Below are 19,630 nucleotides of genomic sequence, written 5' to 3'. Positions count from 1 at the left end.
ACAAAAATTCCTGGTACTGAATCATGTGAAATTGACAGTTTAAGGCCCTGGCCGAAAGAGTAGCAGAAGTATAAACCTTTTTACCCCATCTCTCTAATGCTCTAGATTCCCTTTCAGAGGGGAGAGGATTTTTGGCAGAGGCAGCTGCCACAGCTTTGGGGCCCTGTGAAATGGTTTCAGGATCTGCAACAGGAGCCTTATACAAATGGTAGTGTGTGTCCGGGACCCTGTAATATCTGTCAGGCTTGGCAGGGGCCGGAGGAAGAGAATCAGGGGCAGTACAGGCATCATTATATGCATCATCAACAACTGTTAGTACTGGAGGAATGGCTAAAGGCCTATGCTGTGGTAAATGTAAAAAAGTCCTTAGCCTTTTCCTTGAATCTGAGAAATCCTGGCCCTGCCATTGAAAGTGTTCCCTCATAGCATGCAAGGTTTCACCAAAAGAAAATTCTTCAGGAGGAGAAGCAGAAGGAATGGAGTCTTCTGCATCAGAATCCTCGTAAGGAGAATATGGGCCTTCCTGAGGGTCTGAAATATCTGAGTCATCCGAGGAATAGTCTGTAGAAACAGGTTCCGGGGGTTCAGTTCTAGGCCTCTTATCTGGAGGGGGTTGAGAGGCCCTGTCTGGGTGAGTTTGGGATCCCCTGATCAAAGAAATGAGATCCTCAGCCAGGCTGAGCATTTGGGAGCTAGAGGTAGGCCTGTGTGAGGGAGTTTTAGCAGGTAAGGCCTTAGAAGATTTAGCTGCTTTAGCCCTGGAAAAAGCCTTGATAGACATAGATGCAGGGGGTCTAGCAGCCCCACGTGCAGGGGTAGATATGTCTAAAGGAATAGTATCTGATAAATCCTGGGTGCCTGCTTCAGTAGGGGTAATTTCAGTAGCAGATTCAGCCATGCTCTGTGAGGCCTCGGCTATCGGAGGCATGCTTTCGGCCCGAAGGAAGAACCGAGGACTCTGTTTCAGTCGAAACCGAGACACTCGCGGTTGGCCTAACCGTGGTTTCAGCCGAAACCGCGGACCGCGAGTGTCGGTCCTTTTCCTTACGCTTTTTAGCTAATTGTGTAGTCTGAGTCTCCGACGGCATTTTGTATGCAAAAGCGGGACCAAAAAACTCCTCTGCAAACTCCGACCGACGTCTAAGCGTCCGTCGGTTGAAGGAAGCACAGGCTAGACAAGCTGATACGTCGTGGTCTGGGTCTAAACAAGGAAGGCAGTAAGAGTGGAAATCCTTATGAGGTATTTGTTTTCCCACAAGTTAAACAATTATTTACTTTGTCTGACATCGGCTGAGGCAAGAAAGAGTCCCCAATGGGGTACTTAGCTTTTTTAGAAGTCTTCGGTAGTAGAAATCTCTGGATCTGACCAACCGGCACTTGCGAACAGCTTCTGCTTCGGGCACCGCGCGGCAAGAAAGACTGAGGAAAATGGCGTCGGCTGATGCCTTTATACCACAGCAGCTATGACGTTGGGTGAAGTGCGACATCAGCCGAGGCCAGACCCAGACTTTGGAATCCGGCCGACCGAAGGGCTGCCTGAGGCAGGACAACCCATATGTTAGGACTGCAGATGCATCCTTGAAGGACATCTGCATAATAGAACAGATAAAGAAGCTCTTGTCTTGTCCTAAAGACTCTCAGACCTTGCTCTTCATGTGGGAATGTGAAACACACAAGGGTAAAAGTGAAAGTGCTAAGGCAAGTGACCTGGAGTTGAAACTGAAAGACAAAAGAAATGCCAGATTCAGACCTAAGTTGACATTGTGTATCTGCAGATTGAAAAGAAAAAAAACTGTGGCAGTAGGTATAAAAGATTAACAGTGCCCTGTCTGTCCTATAAGCAATTCTCAAAATGTACAAGCGGAGAATGAGTTGCTAAAGGTACAACTCCAAAACCCCAAAGTGAGGAACTTTACACAAAAGACACCTGAAAGCACAAATGAATGTAAAAAATTGACTCTGATCAGTGAACTGCTCAGAAAGGACATATGCAATGGCATATAGAGATGCAATGACACTGAATTAATTGCACTAAACAGGTCTAGAAGCTGAAACAAAAATGCCAACAGCACGAAAACCTTCACTGCAAGAAGAAAAGATAAAGTTGTGTTGCAAACTGAATAAACAGTATGACTATTAATGAGCTAACCATTAAGTGTCATTTGGTGGTGGACAATTACATTCAGAGCACATCACTGGAGAACACAAAACAGTAAATTACAACAATATCCATTATCTTTTGTTTCTCATGTCAAGCAAGCACAAGAAAATCTACACAAAGAGAAAACAACCAAAACTTCTGAGACTGTTAAAGGTAATCAGTGTGGAGAACAAAACAGACACAAAGCTGAAAGCCCTACATATTAATGAACAGCACTGCACACAGAACCAAGCTAATATGTCTGATGAGATCATAGAAAAAAAACAAGAACCCAAATCAACATCCAAACAGGAAGACAGAGAATTTCTGATATATCCCATGTTGAGTTCAGTTTCATCATGAAGTCCAAACAAAAAACTCATTAATCATGTATGATGTTCAAATAAAGTGCTACCTCAAAACTTAGAGAGAGTTCAAGCACTGGAAACTGTCAAAACATCAAAAGATAAAATTCTGTGGTATAAAACAGGTGAAAGTTAACAGTGCTTCTAAATCACAGAATTCATGCTGTGTCATGGAATATACCACAACTGAGGTAAGGCTGAGGCCACTATTACAAACTTCCTGGAAAGAACAACGAATAACATGGTGGCCAAGTGAGAGAGGTATGATAAGAAAAGGACTGAACTGAGATGCTACTCCTGTTGCAAAGTGGGTCATACTGCTCAACAATGTCAAAGTTTGTGGGTCAGCTGGTCAACGGTGCTTATCCTCACAGGTAATATTCTCAATCTGCACTCAATGAAAACAGGTACAGGGTCTTGAAAAACTGGCACTTCCTGCAAAAATGCAGTCACCTAATTAACATAAAATCTGTATATAATCCCTCATACTTCCACCAGGATTATATATGAAGAAACAAGTTTAAAAATAGAAAAAGTGATAAAATGATGAGAAAATAAACACATTATCACATCTTTACGGTCAGATGACAATACTGCAGAAAAAACAGAAAAGCCAAGAAGACACAAACTGCATAAAAAAGCTAGGAAATCACTCCACTGGTCACCCACAAGTAAAAAATAAAGTCTGTTTTATTAAGTGCTTTTCGTCTCTCCTTATAGGGAGACTTCTTCAGATAACAGACATGTACAAATGCAAAGTTTAAATAAAAAAGTCATCAATTATGTGCCGCAACACACACCTCCATTTAAAGACACCCTTCCCTATGAAATCCACATATTAACTTGTAACATTTATTTCAATATTTTACAAGTAATGCCTTAAATATACTGTAAAATATTTAGCCTAAAATTCTAAATCATTATTTATTTCATGTATATTTTTATTTTTAATGTCCTAATTCTGATGAAAATTAAAATAATTAAAATATTAAAATAATTTATCCTGACCCATTCTGTCCACATGACAGCACCTTACAACCAGAGGGTATAGACTCACTCACACCTTTCATGAGCCTACCTCTCTAGATTTTTCAATTTAAGAATACACAGAATAGAATACACTTCATTTAATCTTGGAAAATGGCAGGCATCTGTACAAAGCTGCCACCTCAATTGGCAGGCATCTGTACGAAGCTGCCACCTCAATTAAAGTTTCTCCAACATTAATGAATCGGGACCACCTCTTCCATTTGAATTCACACAGTCAATAGCCCTAAATTTGAATGTATGATCTGGAAATGCTTCAACATGTCTAGCTAGTACACTTTCTTTTTTCATTTTGGAAATATAATATAAATGCTCATATACTCTTTCCCTTAATTTACAGTCCGTTTTTCCAATATAGAAAGCCGGACAGTGTTGGCACTGAGCCATGTAAACTACTGCTCTACTCTGACAGTTGAACTTCTGTTTGGTCACATATTTCTGTTCCCTCAACGTGAAGCATTGGCCAACCTGCATGTGTTTGCAAAAGTTGCACACATTACATTTACTCATACCAGTTCATGTACTTACACCTTTTGCCTTGTATTGTAATATATTTTTCAGGTTTTGCCCTCGTTGGAACACTATTCTTGGTGCTTCACAGAATTTATGCCTGAGAACATTGTCATTCATAATTAATGACCAATTTTTGTTAATAAGGGAGTATAAAGCTGGAGCATTGACACTATATCTAGTAATCAGGGCTGTAGTACTGTATTCTCTCGTCCTTAGTACCATACTCATGTCCCCCACATTACCTCCTATCATACCCTTAATGCTCAAAATTGGTTTGTAAAAACCACCAGCCCTCTTATCCTGGACTTCTCTAATCGATTCATTGATTAGTTGTTCTGGAAAACATCTTACCCTAAACATGTTCCTCAAGTTATTGCATCCCAACACAAATTCATCATCACTGGTCACCATTCGGGCAGCTCTTACTAATTGCCCCTTGACTACTGAACGTTTTTGATGTAATGGATGGCAACTAGTAAAGTATAGGAATGTGTTGGAATGTTTCCTTCCAGAAAATTTGTGCACAATAACTGTTGGTAATAATGTCTTTCCTAAGGTTAATGTCCAAATAGGATATTGATTCAGAGCTGAAAGTAAATGTGAATGTAAAAAACTGGGTTGTATTGTTAAAATAAGTAACTGTATCTGTAGTCTGTTTTTCGTCCCCATTTTAAATCATAAAAATATCATCCAAGAACATAATGTCATGGATAATCCGGTTGGCGATCTCCTCATTGTTTCTCACAAAATGCCACTCCCAATATGCCATTACTAAGTTTGCTAGGCTGGCGCCAGATGGTGAACCCATGGGCTACCCCAACTTTCTGCAAGTAATATTTGTTGTTGAAGGTTATGGAATTCTGTGTTAGCACTATGTCTATGAGTTCACATACAAGAGAAACTTCATCCTCAGGTGCTCTTTTACTGCGCATCATATAGCTTACCCATTCTACTCCTTCTACATGAGGGATAGAAGAGTATAGGTCTTTTACATCAACTGTGATAAAATTGTAAATGGGGTTAAACTCTATTGCATTAATGTTTGAGAGGAAGGTCCAGGAGTCTCTGCAAATTTGACTCTCCTGAGTCACATATCTCTTCAACTTTTGATCTATGACCTTTGCCAGGGAATACGTGATACTGTGCCTTGTGTCCACCAACGGTCTCATGGGGGGATTTATTATACTTTTATGGACCTTTGGTATTCCAAAAAGTATTGGAATTCTTAGGGCTGGCATTACTAAATAGTTCAAGAGGTCTATATTAATCCTAGCCTCAATGAACAGGTCAAGTAACCAAGATTTAATTCTTGAATAAGCTCTATTAACCTCTGATCTAGAGACTTCCTCATAAGTTTCACTGTTCAACACATTTTCCATCTTGTTGATGTAATCCTCAGTAAATATAATTTCCACCCCACCCCCCACCCCCCGCTTATTGGGTTGCATTACACATATCGCTCCCTGTCTTAGCCCTTCTAAAAACAATTTTTCATTCTTACTAGTGTTTTGGACAAATATATTCATTCTCTTGCCTTGTTCTACTGTGCTTCGTAAGTCCAACTCACAAATTTGTTCAAAAAGATGCAAAGTAGGATGTAAAGGTGGATAAAATGTACTAGCCAATTTATAAATGTTCAAACGGACAACTTCCACGAAAGTTACCAATAAAATAGTAATAGAAGCCAAAAGGAGAAGTAAACAGGATATTCCAGTATGAACGCTTTATTAAAAAAATCTGCGTTTTCGTCCGGTAATAGACTTCATCAGATATAACTGATGAAGTCTATTACCGGATGAAAACGCAGATTTTTTTAATAAAGCGTTCATACTGGAATATCCTGTTTACTTCTCCTTTTGGCTTCTATTACTATTTTACTAGCCAATTTATACTCATTCAAGACATTATTGTCTTGACCAAATAACACCCTAAAGTTTACTTTCCTTATGAAAAGATTCAGGTCTATAAGTGTATTTGCAATGTTAACTCTCTGCACCCCAAGTCTCTCATCCCTCTAAATATCACAATCCTGAAACCCTTCCCAACCCACAAAGTGATCACTCCCCAATAAAAGTACTTAGGATATAACCCTCACGTTACTAAACAGCATAGATTTATCATATGCCGCAAGCTTACTAACTTCCACCCTGACATCTTTAAATCTCTTCTCTCTAAAGTTAACTGGAATTTCCTTACCCAAGCCTTGACGATGCTGTCCTGTCTTTCAACTCCACCTTTCTCAGTATTCTTGACTTGATCCACTTCGCACAGTCTGTATTAAATATAATACATCTCCATGGCTATCAAATTCCACCCGCATCCTAATGAAAATAGAGACAGAGCATGAAAAACATGGACCAAAACAAAGTTCTCTGCAGACTTGATAAAATACAAAGAACTTAGAAATCAGACCAAAAAGCGTATTAATAAAAATAAGAGACTTATATTACAATCCACCCTCAGCCTTGAAATCTAACCCCCAAAAAATTCTGTAACTCCTTAAACCACATACTACATCTGGTGGTCCCTGCTCCCCCAATTCTTGTCCTGATAACACTCCCAAAGATACTGCCACCACCTTCAACACATATTTCATTGACTCTACAGCCAAACTATTTAACCCCAGTGCCAATTCATCTATCTTTAATAATATTTCAAACCACTCTCTATCAAATCCCTCTATACTCTCATCAAATTATTTTTCCTTCAAACCTGTACCCACTAGCTACATCAAATCCCTACTTTCTAAACTCAAACCTTGCTCAGCTTCTACCGACAACATTCCTTCCCTTTTCCTTCAGTTAGCTGCTGACTCTCTTGCTCTCCCTTTATCTATCTTAATCAACTGCTCCACTTCAGAGTCCAAAGTCTCATCCATATGGAAACAATTCTTCACTCTACAAATACATAAAGGAGGTAACTCCTCAGACATCACTAATTTTAGACCAATTGCCATCCTCAGACATCACTAATTTTAGACCAATTGCCATCCTCTCTCTAAAGTTCTAGAAAAATGCATACATAAACAAGTTACACACTCTACTCTCTGAAAATCTGCTTACAGCCATCATTCCTGAACACTACAGTCCTTGCCAGAGATAACAACAAACTTGTCTCCTGCCTATTCTTAGATCTCTGTAAAGATTCTGACACCGTCTCTCTCCCTCTCCTTCTGCACAAACTAACCAACCTCAACTTCTCCCCTGCTACTGTTGCATGGTTTTCCAGCTACAGATCTCAAGGAGTGAAGTGGCAATCTGGTTCACTACTTTTCAACATCTTCACTAATCTCCTTTATCCTTCCTGTCCTCAGTCATCACTCGTCCAATATGCTGATGACTCTACTGTCATCACTATTGCCGACTCTCCCTTCGAACTCATCACTACAACACAGACTTCCTTTAACCCAGTAGAAAACTGACTCTGTGATAACCAGCTTATCCTTAACCCAAAAAAAAAAACTAAGCTACTGCTTTTTCTTCCTAAAAACTACAACTACATTAAACCCACTTTCGCAATCCTGTCCCTCAATAACACACACATTGAGGTGGAAACTAGCACTAAACTCCTTGGTGTCATCATTGACGACCAACTTAAATTTGATCGACACATTAACAACTGTATCAAGAAAACTCATCAGAAACTAGGTCTCCTCTACCGCAACAAAAAGGTCTCTCACCAGTAAAGCTAAAGTAACTCTCTTATGCCTACCTCTCACCCAGTCTATTTTATGGCTCTCAATTCTTACTTGCCTCATCTCTACATTCCTTGCCAAACTTGAATCTACCTACAACAAGATAGTCAAATTTGAAGCACATCAAGCTTACAAGTCACATCACTGTCTCTCACTCAAACACCTTAACTGGCTTGAACTACCTTACCAGCTTCTTCCTCAACACCAGATCAACCACTCCATCCTTTATCAGCCTTCTTACTGTCCTACCCTATCATCTGTCACCTCCCACTATTCACCTGCTAGATCCCTCCAGAGCTCTAACCAAGATCTGCTACAAATCCACAAACTTAAAACTAAGAAAGGATGTATTCTCTGTAGCTATAATCCTTCCAAGGCATGAAACAAACTCCCACTAGAGATCAGGTCAAACAAGCAACTTAGTCAATTCAAGCTAGCCACTAAAGAATACCTGTTAAGCCAATGGACCTGGCTCTGTACCCACTCCCCTTAACAGCTTATAAACCCTAACTGCACACCTCTATCTGCTCCCAACCTATGTAACTTTCTCGAACTCTCTACACCTTGTCTCACATTAACTTCTCTATCCTAAGCACATTACATAATTCTTATCTACATAATGTAAGATTTTACATCTGGTGACAAAACTATTGTTAGTCCTTCTGAATGATGTAGGATTCTAAATCTGACAGACATAATGATTAGCGTACTGTAGTAAATCCTTGTTTTTTATGTATATGTTGCTTTGAATATTTTTTGTAAACCAGTTGTTGATTGTTTACTTAGTTTTATAAATTATAATCTGTAAAACATGTGGAACTTTTCTCCCCGGGCCTCTGCTGAAAAAGGGCTACTTAGTTCAGTCGGACAAACCCGGTCAACAAATGTATATTAAATAAATAATAAATAAATAAATAAATTGAAGTCCCCCAACAGAAAGTGTTTGGTTTAATAAGGATTTCAGCTAAGGTGTTAAGATAGCTATTATGCTAAGAAGGGGGCATACAAGGTGCCCTATAGCTAGCTAGGAAGTACTAATTAGTCGGGTTTGTTTGAGATGATATTTAACAAGAAACATCTTTATTAAATTATCACCTATGACATATGCAGTCATACATTTATATTAATGAAAACAAACCATATTGACATAATCCTAGCTGCAAGCATTTTACATCACAAACCATTTTGACATAATCCCAGTTGCAAACATTTTACATCAGTTATAATCTAAGTTTGAAAGACATGCGTAAATGGGCGTGCTGTCGTTGAAGGTTGAACGTCAAGCTGGCACCTCGCCGTTCATGAAAATCTACTGCCAATCATTAGCGGACCGGAGTTCCACTGTGGCGACCCCTAACTGGGAAAAGCCGAAAGACAAACATAATCTAAGCAATCATTGTCAAACATTAAATAGTTCATTCAAGTCCTGCCTTCTTTTAAACCTCATTCCTCCCCTCTATGCATTGTTCCCACAATTCTCATTTTTTTCCTATGCAATTTACCTCCTACCTTTTTTTAAAGATCCCAGTTCCTGTTTCATCTCTGTTACTATATTCACTACTTCTAGGAAAGTTGGTTTAGGCTTTGATTTCCATTTTCTAGTAATTGTTTTTTGGCAGCCACCATAATTTGACTCAGCAAGGCCTTGCTATGTCTAGGCAATTCTAATTCTCTATCATAGCTCAGAAAAATAATTTTCCTAGTTATACCAATTTTCTCACCCAGCATCTCAGACAGAGTAGTCCGCAGTGAATCTATAAAGTCTGCCAACTCATTACACTCCTAGAAAAATATGTTCCCAGTTACTCTTTCTTCCCAAACATACCTCCAACATTTACTGTCTACCACAGGAAAAATTCTCTTGAGTCTACTTGATAGGTGATAATGTCCTTGACAAATATTGATATTCCCCCAAAACTGCTAGCAGGTCTGAAGACATGATAGGCACTAAACCCAGGAACAGAGTGCATTCATTGCTTTAAAACCATGTCTGTATAATTACACATGTATAAAAGTGTTCAAGCTGCAAGACAGTCTCAAGTGTGTGTGTTTTTTTTTTTTTTTTTTTTTGGAGTTAAACAGAAATTAGAATTTAACAGTTTGGAATGTCCAGCACATAGACTCTGCCCAAAAAAGGCACTATGGGGCAGCAAAGTTTTTATCCAGAATGTGAAAGCCACAGTAAGAGAGATACAGACCATCCCTGGCAAAACAGAAAGGCTTGCAGCAATCTCATCCCAAGCCAACAGATATTGAATCCCACTAGGCTAACAGCAGCTAAACAGCCAATTATCTCGGTCTTTGAATCTTGGCATCATTCTGGGTGATGGCAAAATTCCACTCAAAACCGGATTCTTTCCTGCCCCAGACGTAGGCCTAAAGCTGAATAATAAATATCCTTTTACACATCCCTCTGGATACAGCACCTAAGGTCATGCATCCCCATGTGGACCACTAACCAGGTCATAATCAAATTTGTCAAGCTGGAGGTATCCAAGAGCCCTTTTTACATCCCAGATCCTAGCTCCAGAAAGACAGCTATCACCCTATTCTTTTCCAGCCTGATGAGGCTGGCATCCATGGAGTAACTGCAACAAGACACCCTAACCAAATACAGCAGGTCAAAAATGCATAGTATGCTGTTACACTTCTACGTAACAGAGCTGTGCAGTTGTTTTGTTTGTTTTGGTGCGCATTGTGAAGTTTAATGTATACTCACAGATGCATGCATTTCCAGTAGCTTGAATTGCAGCTGTTTGAATTTAGTAGCTTCTAATGCTTGAAGATATTTCTGACAGCACTATCATGTAGTAAGATATTGAACTGCTCTGTATACCAGCTGTTGAGTACATTTTTGTTTCAGAAAACAAACTGACGTATCCGACCATACTGACACTCCCTCAAGGCTGTTCTGTTAACAAAGGTTACAGTACAATTGAAATGATATTACCATGGTACTCATGACAAGACTGTACAAAGCATCAACAGTCTTCTCTTAAAAATGTTAAAATTAAACAAAATGTCAATTATTTAATGGTTTATATGTTTAGATTAAATAAAAAAGGACCACAAAATAGCGGTGTTAGTAATTCACCACATACAAAACATTCACTTAAATTTTAATGCAAAGAGAAATCCTCAATGTTAACCACTAGAGGGCAGGAAAACCTCAAATTAAGAGGAAAAAAAGCAGTACTAAAATAAAATGGAAAAGTAAAGGATGCAACTTAAATCCCAAGACCGTTTCTGCATAAACACTATATTTATTAAATATTATTCCACTTGAAGTACTACAGTTAGCCTAAATCCTCTAGTTTAAAAATACTGTAGGTCTTCTGAATGTATTCAATATCTACCTCCCTACTTCTAATTATAAGATATTAAGTCCTCATCTTATAATACCATGTATATATACACACACACACACTGATCCTAACTGTAGCCTGACAGTTCTTGAATACAGTTTTAAAGTCTGACTTCATATCACAATAAGATTTGGAAAAACAGGATAACAGACACAAAGTTTGTTAATGTTCTCCCAGACCTTCCAATATTTTGAAAATAAAAAAGGTGCAGTATAAAAGTACTCCCCTCCCCCCAGACACAGACACACAACCACTGCAGCTGTAGGTGCAGCCTTGGCTGGCTCCTGCTACACAAATACAAACTCTGACTGATATATGACAAACAAAAGCAGTACAGCATTTAGTCACATTTCATTAATTTTAACTACTTCCATCACTAACTGTATGACCATTTATCCTCACCCACTAATGCTGCCTGAATCTCAAGGTTCTCCTCAGTCATTGGGCTAAAACTATATTTACTTTAACAAATGATATACAGTAGGGGCAGGCACTAGTACAACAACTGACACAATGGACTTTTGATTTAGACAAGTCACTGATGTTAATTTTATAAAGTTGAATCCTTCTCTGAACCCTTACTTTCACATGCTCGTTTGCTACTTCTCCCAGAATCCCTAATGTTATCTGATCCTCAGTGTTGCAGCTGCAATGCCTGGCAACTGTTGTGGCTGTAGTAAGTCCAGCAATAAGGACAGCCTTATGAATACTCCCTGTTTATCCCACATATGAGGCAAGGGATAAATCTAAATACTTTGGTGTTGCTGTCATTGCCATCCAGGCACTTAATAAGATGTAGGCACTATGCACACATAGACTAATCTATATATACACAGATACGTGTACTTACCACCTGGCATGAGGAATGCAGTTAACCTAGTTGTACATAAACATGACATCAGGTTAAAGCATTCATTACTGTTCACTACTGAAGATGGCATCTTCAGTAGCTTAGTCCATAAGACTGAAGATTCTACTTCCCACAGTGTTACAACTATGCTACCAGAATTTAATACAACTACAGAACAGTCATTGCAAATAAAGATTATTAACAGTGCCGCAGAGAGATGAAAAGAAATACATTCTACGAAACCCACTGCAGCTGCAGAGTACATTTCAGAGTACTAAGCAGTATATTTTGTTTGGTAAGAGGTTTTGGTCTTCCGAAGTACAGTTAAGCTGTAGAGGTCTACAAAGTGTGCAAATTAGAACGCAAACATTTCTACACATCAGCCAACTGTTGATTTGTGAAGCATGCTACTGGCTGTATACTGCTGTATTAAGGTATGTGGAGGAAGCCCTACCGATGCACATGTCCTCAGACGGGCTTCTGACAAACTTTCATTGTACAAAACTTGAAACTTATGTGCAGAACCCACCTATCTGAAGTAGTCTGTTGCAGACTGCCAATGAAATGAATAGACTGTCCTCACCTAAGGCAGATGTTGACTGAGAAAGGCAGCATTGAATTCATCTGAATTTGCCTTGAGAAAAATTACACTTATGGGTGTTGAGCTCTATTGCTTCTGGCCCTGCATTTGTTGAGTACTACTTTGTAAAGAAAATTATTTCAGGACTCAGACAGTTTTTGGAATACAAGGTATAAACATAAAAAAAAGTGTTCTACTGTTATTACCCGACCCTGGAAACTACAGAACCACAAGCCTAACCAGCCTTATCTGTAAGGCCATGGAGAGAATCATCATGGACTTTAACAAGGATGTAGGAGACCTTCAAACTCTGGACTCGACCCACTTTGGTTTTGTTAAGGGAAGATCATGCCTGTTAAACCTGGTGGACTTCTTCGACAATGTCACCAAAGCCCTGGATGAGGGAAAAAACAGAACATACTGCCTATCTTTGACTTAGCCAAGGCCTTTGACACAATCCCCCACTCAGGCATCATTAAGAAACTCACCCAGCTGGTCATTAACCCATATATCATTAGATGGGTAGCAAACTTGCTCACCAACAGGACCCATACAGTCAAAGTTGGGGATTCCACCTCTACCAGCAGACTTGTTACCAGTGGTGTACCACAAGGATCAATGCTAAGCCCCCTACTGTTTGGAATCTATTTCTCAGAAGTTCAGGCAAAAATAGATGACCTGTGACTTACCAAGTTCACCAATGACTGCAAACTGGGTGCAATCACTGAATCCCCCAATGATGTTAACATACTACAAAATGGGCTTATGCAGACAAATGGCTGGTGCCAAAGGCACAGACAAACAATGCAAAAAAAGCATTATCATCCCCTTTGGCAAAGAAGTTCCTGCAAATTGCAATATTAATAATACCCCCTACGTTCAAACCCAGTGGTGAGAGATTTGGGAACGCAGGTCGACAGCAGCCTTAACTTTGATCCTCATGTGTCCATGGTGGTAATGAAGGCCTTCTACTTTGCACATCTCATAAGTAAGAGCATACCATCCAACATGAAGGAGGTTATAACTCCCATGTACTTGTCCCTCATCAGAACAATAATAAGAGTACAATGCACCCTTCTTTATGTACCTCACCAGACACCTGCAGCAGGTGGAGAGACCTCAGAGGTTTCTCACTAAGAAAATTCAGGGCCTTCATCACGACCTAGATGGACAGACTGAAGGCAGTGTCACTGTACTCTGTATCGTATAGACTGCTTAGAGCTGACTTGTGCCTGGCCTACAGAGCAGTCTCAGACCCTGTCTTAATGGAAATGTTGCACATCTACAAATCAAATGGACAAGATTCACTCATTCTAGGGACCTTAACCTAGCCTGTGACATTAACAGGACTTGCCGGAGAGACAGATGTCTCCCAGAGGTTGCCACCCCTCTGTAACAAACTCCCAATTCATGTAAAACAGAGGTCCTGAATGACCTTATTTAAGCGAAACTTGGACAGTTGGATAGACAACTGTAAATTACCCCATGGGGTTCACCTACATTCCTCTTGGAGAGGGGCAGTCGGTGCTGATCACAGATTTGTGTGCTAATATGAACTATATCTCTTGGTCTATAAGGGAACAAGGGTATAACATGACTAGGCTTCAATAGCCTAGTTACCTCCTATGATCATCCTTCCATCCTTTTCTAATTCATTTAATACATTTTCTATACAATGGTTAAACTAGGTTTCTGTATTAACAAGGGCATCTGTAATGTCAGCCTTAACATATTCTTGGAATGGCGAGACCTGGCCCAAAACATGTTTGTACTGTAAGAGCAGAACTTAGTGAGGCAGCCAGTGTAGTGTATGCACACCTTGTAGCAAGACAAGGTTATCCCTACAATGGCTACCAACTTCAATACCTTTTTTCAGTGCCGGAATCAGGTAATGACCATGTCTCAAAGAAGCATTTGTAATGTCACACCACAAGTGAGACTAGTGCAGGTAGCTGTATTACACCTTAAAATTCAGTATACACAACAACAATTTATTATTAAAGTATTTTGATTGTTTTAACTAAACAGCAATGGTGAGCCTTGTTTCCCTCATGCTAGAATACAGGCCTTCTAAAACATCTATTCTGTCTACCGAGATCCATGATCAGTAGTTGGTCCAGTGTACCCAAAAGTTGGCAGAAGTCCTGAAGAAATATGAAGTGATATCAAAGTACAATTACATCACATGTTCCTAACTAGGCTCCCTAAAATCATGTCCTGCTTGGGGGAAAAACAAACTTACAATAATGTTTTAAAATTATTAAACTATTTTCCACATGTGTATTCTTTTCATAACGCTCCTCTAAATTTCCCCAATAATCCTACCATTTGTTCTATTAAAAATATATAGTCTACCTTTTTATCGGTAGTAATGCATTAATGAATACGTTAATGCCATTTAAAGTTCTGTTTCATTACATTTTTGGTATACAACTATGAAGACAGGCAGTGTGTGCTGGGCTTTTGCACTACTTGAAACTGTAAGGCAGAGATGTATTTTGTACTTGAAAGTATATAGAGAAAGTGACAATGCACTATGCATATTAAAAGGTAACTACAAGTTTGCACAAGCAGCACAGGAAAAGCTAAAGGCACAGAATGTTTCTGCAACCTCTATGTCATTAAATGGCAGTGAAATCAGTCACCTAGGTGCATGGACCATTGCTCATTTAGGGCAATACTTTACTTGTGGCATGCTAACTGAAAAACATCAACTCCTCATTATTGTTTGAAAAAGGGTCTATATTACATCACCGACCGCTTAAAGAAGCGAATGGTGATTAATCGACCCTGTGTAAGCGAAGGCTTACAATCTCGGACTGTCAGAACAGCGATTTTTTTTCCTAGGGAAAAAAATTGCTGTTCCAAAACACATGCACACAACACAAGCACACCAAACCAACAGCAATCCACACACATACACCTAAAATCTTACAACTAACCCTACACTAAATTATAGACACACCACTAACTATCCACTTACCTTAACCCAAACCCTAACCCTTAGGTCCGTCACTATCGCACACTCACCTCACCCGCTCCCTAACCCTAACTCACCTAACCCGCCCCAACCCTCATGTCCACACAATCATACACATACCTACCCCGCGCCCTAACTCATCTAACCCACCCTAACCCACACCCTAACTCATCTAACCCACCCTAACCTTCACATCTACACAATCGCACACTTACCTAAACCCAACCTGTAACTTTCCACCACAGCGCTGAAAATACCGAAGCAACAGAAACGGACAACCAAAATCTTTCCCTAGGAAAGAATTCGAGTTTCTGTTTCAATATTTTCATTTTCAGTAGGGTTTGATATCAGAACATTCAAAGGTTTTAAACCTCTATGTTCTAATATAGACCCTTTGAAAAAAACAAGCGTTAACTGTCAATGAGCAGATCTCCAGCTCACTAAAAATTCTCAAAATACAGACTGACAGGTGGGCAGATGAAATACTCAGTAATAATCTGACCTACAGACACATTGAAACCTTCTGCTGCCTTAAAATAATAGTTAATAATCTGCAGTGACATATACATTGTCTTCTCTGTAATTTCTGACCTTTTGATAGCAGGATTTTCAGCTGTAGTATCTACTTAACTTTAGATCAAAGGCAGATTCATTACTTTGTTAGCAAGCTGATGAACTAATCCTAGTGGACCATTTTTAGCCGCAGCTTAAGAAAAACTGAAATACGGAATAAAGTACATGCCTTATCTTTTTGTTTGATGTATATTTGCAAGTCTAGCAATATTCAGTTATGTAAGATTCAAAATCTACATACAACTCATATAAATTAATATTCCAAATAATACTTAGTTGCTGTCATACACTTTTACAAGGCAACAGTTGAGATATCAATACAGATATGTGAACAGGTATGTCTTCCACATGAAATATTTACGGAAGCATGACAAATTTATTTCAGATAGTTGCATTCCATGCTTAAGTGTCAAGTGAAAAAGCAGGTACACTTTTAGTTTTCAAGAAAGGTCTTGGTAGCCACTCAGGTGGCATAGAATGATAAAGTCATAACTACAACCCAGTTGACCCATTTTCAATTTGCTGCTCGGGCGACTGATGGAGCGGCAGGAAGAGATGGAGTACACGTCCCGAGGGAGGGCAATCCCAGATAGCGCTGCCATAGGGGAGGTATGGACCAATGAGGGGAGTTGCCCTTGGACAAATCAACAAGGCGGCAGGGCAGAGTGTGGGTAGGGCATCTGAAAGAAATACTCTCTGTACAGAAGCAGACTGCCAAGCCCCCAGGATGCAATTAGGGTCCATGACTGTCCCCAGTGACACTGGAGTAGTCCAGGGAGGGGCTGGGAAATGAAATTATAGACTTGGTGTGGACATGAGGCACTGGGGGCCATGCCAACAAAAAAATGATATCCCATGGGGGACCATCGGCAGAATGCAGTTATCTGTCAATAATGGACAGCTGGAAGCAATCCATACGGATTAGGCACAATAACAACAGGAATAAGACTTGGCCGAGATGCTCCACTAGGCACCACCGCTTCATGCAGCCACTCTTCAAAGTCTTCAGGAAAGCAGTCAGAATCTTTACTAAATGCCCCCAAATAAAGCCAGTGTTTATACCTTACTTCCCTGTAACATGCAGCATCCTGTACTAATTAAATTCCTTATGCTGTGCCAGCCTCATCTCCATCATTCAAAATGATATCCAGCTGGATCACCCAATACGAAAAAGGCCATTTTCTAGTTGATTTTAGCACAGCAATGTTCTAATTACAAAGAACAGCTAAAGTTGAGCATGCAGCAATAAAACTGTACACATTCTGATTACTGTTAAAGTTTCTCATCACTCTGTTTAAGATATTATTTGATAAGATACTTTTCCAACCACATTTCACCAAATGTACAGTGTTAGGAAGCACTATAAATCTGGACTGATAAGACATAACCACTCTATATTGCAGGGTTCCCACCTGCCTCATTTTCACAGAAGAGTACTGAAATGGATCCCCACAAAAAAAAAAAAGAGAGAAAATTGTAACTGTCCCAATATTTTAGAAGACAGGGAATTTCAAAATGACTTTTCATTATTTAAAAAAATAACAACAGCACTGCATCTGAAGCATCATAAAGAGAAACAACTGCAATTCTGTAAGAATTTAATTAATAAAATCAAAGCAACTCTGCCTTGATTGAAACCATGATTTGTCCTCCAAAACCTCACATCAAAAAAATTTCCAACTCTAGATGTATGAAAAGGTGGCAACCCTATTTCTCCAGTCTTCTCAACACTAAAAGAATAATATTTATCTTGTGTTCTTCTGCATATCCAAAATCTTAACATTTCAGTTACCCAGAGTTTGAGGGTCACTGCACAAAATGATGTAGTTAAATGCTGTGGCATTGTGAATTATTTTAATTACAGAACCATTTTATATTTTACACGGTTTGCTTAGCATGCTTCATTTTTTTGCATGTGAAAATGAACTACCCACATTGACTGCTACACCTCCTGGGACACTTCTTTCGCAGCAGATCTAAGTAATGCATTGCTCACTAACCTCATGAGAAGTGAAGTTCACTTTCTAAACCACTCCTAGAACATTTTAATTTAAATTTTAATCCCCCCGGCACACACACTCACTTGCCAACGTTGGGTATAAAGTTGTAAACTGAAGTCCCATCATACTGCGAAATAAGTAGTTTAGCACTCTACTATTCCCCACTAATTTAGTTTTAAGCTCATGACAGTAAGGTAATAGCAAGCAGGTGTCCACCTGATCACTCCTCTTGTCAAACTAGGATATGTCAGAATGACTAAATGAACACCCACCCACCCTAGAAAATACAGTCTTGCAACTGCTCCCTCAAACATCAGCCAGTCTTTTTTGTCCACATCACTAATTAAATCCCAGTTGAAAAGCTGTCCAAAAATACACCATCGCCCCTTTTGTCTCTAGCTATTTACAGGTTTCACAATATTCCAAAACCAGTTAAGAATGTTCTCTGGTGAACTTGCTTACTTTTAGTTTTTTTTTTGTTTTTTGTTTTTGTTTTTGGCATTCTCTACATATTACTTAGCTCTCTGTATACCTGAGTATGTAGAAACTGATCAAGATCTTCCTTCACTTCTAAGCATTTCAGTGGCTGTTCCTTGTCTTTCAATAATCCACTGTGTTTTGCACCTAAATAAGCATTACTTAAAACAGATTCCATGTATTTACCAGATTTATTTTTATCCATAAATTTAGTTCTTTCAGCTGCAGCCATCTTTACCATTGTCAAATCTTTAGTAATTTTTCATTATTAACATATACCACTAAAATCTCTGTCAGCAATGTTTCTAATTTATCAATGATACACAGATTTATATCAGATGGATTTCTCTCAGCTTATGGAACCTTTTTTTTTTTTTTTTTGGGGGGGGGGTGCATTTTGGAATAAGGCTGAATTCCACCACAATTCAGCTTGTCTGAAGCAATCCAAAATATCAAAGCCCAATATACAGAGTACTCAGTAGTAAAAATGGCACAGCACAAAGCAACATCTGTAAATACTACAACACACCACTGCTGGATGAAATAATTTGATTATAAACATCACTGTATGCTTCATGCTGTTTTTAAGATATTCACTGATTACATCCAATAGGAACCTCCAGGCAAAGGAAGACAGTGTGTTTGATTGCTAAATTTCATAAAATAGCTCTCTAACTTTCACAGAACACTTAAACAGTGGCAAATAACATGTACACTTATTTACTGCAGTATTATATTGTCAAGCAAGAAACCATTGATAACTTCATATGTGCTTAAATAATGTATGTATATCTTTGACTGATCTGTGGTATGTACTACTTTGACTTGTATTTCATTTTGTTTTCCAGACTGGACCTCAAATAGGTACACATGGATTAGTGTTCTACCCTGGTTAACATACATACATACTTAAATAAATAAATTGTACTTACAGCACGGACAACGGTGCTTCAGAGCTGTACAAGGGTTTAAGTAAAGGTTAAAATGACAGTCTGTCAGCTTATGCCACCAAATTAAGACCCTGAATTATGCATCAGTCACACACA

General features: G+C 39.1%; 1 protein-coding gene across 5 annotated transcripts in view; it reads right to left on the bottom strand.

Annotated features, from left to right (window-relative positions):
* Positions 1-19,630, bottom strand: part of NUDT8 (nudix hydrolase 8) — a 478,858-nt gene that overhangs the window by 316,310 nt on the left and 142,918 nt on the right. For 3 of the 5 annotated variants that reach the window (XM_044084138.1, XM_044084134.1, XM_044084137.1), the window contains exon 2: positions 6,262-6,386. The exons of the other annotated variants lie outside the window; for them this stretch is intronic. The gene's annotated coding sequence lies outside the window, so the exon portion shown is untranslated. The remainder of the gene's footprint in view (positions 1-6,261; positions 6,387-19,630) is intronic. 5 annotated transcript variants of the gene reach the window in all.

This window comes from Protopterus annectens, chromosome 9.part0 (genome assembly GCF_019279795.1).
Source record: "Protopterus annectens isolate FY-2018-M chromosome 9.part0, PAN1.0, whole genome shotgun sequence".
NCBI lineage: Eukaryota > Metazoa > Chordata > Ceratodontiformes > Protopteridae > Protopterus > Protopterus annectens.
Note: the sequence above shows the minus strand (reverse complement) of the source record. Positions and strands in the feature narration are given on the sequence as shown.